A 956-nucleotide genomic window follows, 5' to 3' on the forward strand; every position below is an offset into this window, starting at 1 on the left:
TCCATTAGAGGGGCGATTCAGTAGGCCCGTCAGATGCTAAATTTTCCTGACGCAGATAATTGGTTCACCCCAAGAAATGTTTAACAAGAAGGCCTGCTGTGAAAGATATTACCCCTGTGTGGATCACTGGAAATATTTCTGAGATTTGTGTTATAGTACTGACATTATATTCCCTTCATATTATTTGGCCTTAATATTAATTTTCCGTTCTGATATTCACAGGCAAAATATAGCCTTGATTAAAACCCCTTTACCTGAATAATATTTAGCACCAAATTAAAGACAATTTTTTTCTCTCTTTTCTTTTTTTTTTTTTTTTGTCCCCCAATTCACAATACATACCCAGCAAGGGGCCTGTGTTGAGGTGTATATGGGGTGCCTTTACTGTACCTCCTCTTTCTATACAGCCAGTGTAAAGAACACAGCCTGTGGTAAGAATTGGGAGGCCTTATTTTATCTTTTATTTATTTTTTTTTTCTTCAGGGCAAACTAAAGTTGTTTTTTTTTGGTTTTTTTTTTTAAGTAAGAATTCATTTAAAGGACAAAATTGATTAACCTAATAAGGTAAACTAATATAACATAATATAGTGACATAACATAACATATAATATAATTAATATAATAATAATACATGTAAGTCAAAGAAAGTTTCTGATTAAAAACACAATTTTTTTTTTCCATAATGGCTTACATATCTTTCACTGTAGTATTTTGGGTACATATTCACATTAAATCAGGGGAATACCCATCACCTAATATGTCCTCTTCTCAATCAAAAATCAAATACACTGAAAATAGGCAGAGTCCTGTCTAGAGGCTTCCAACCTCAGTTTGAGAGAGGATGTGAAAAAAGTAATTAAAATACCACAACAATAAACACACACACACAAAAAAAATAAATATCGAATTAAATAACCGATAAGCACCACAACAATAAAGACAGGCACCACACAATA

At 32.2% G+C, this 956-nt stretch overlaps 1 non-coding gene across 1 annotated transcript; it reads right to left on the minus strand.

Annotated features, from left to right (window-relative positions):
- Positions 1–315: 315 nt before the first annotated feature.
- On the minus strand, positions 316–448 carry LOC126005196 (small nucleolar RNA SNORA51). Its single transcript, XR_007494367.1, has one exon. It is a non-coding gene; the product is annotated as a small nucleolar RNA SNORA51 (small nucleolar RNA).
- Positions 449–956: the final 508 nt, after the last annotated feature.

The sequence above is a fragment of the Suncus etruscus genome, chromosome 3 (genome assembly GCF_024139225.1).
Source record: "Suncus etruscus isolate mSunEtr1 chromosome 3, mSunEtr1.pri.cur, whole genome shotgun sequence".
Lineage (NCBI taxonomy): Eukaryota > Metazoa > Chordata > Mammalia > Eulipotyphla > Soricidae > Suncus > Suncus etruscus.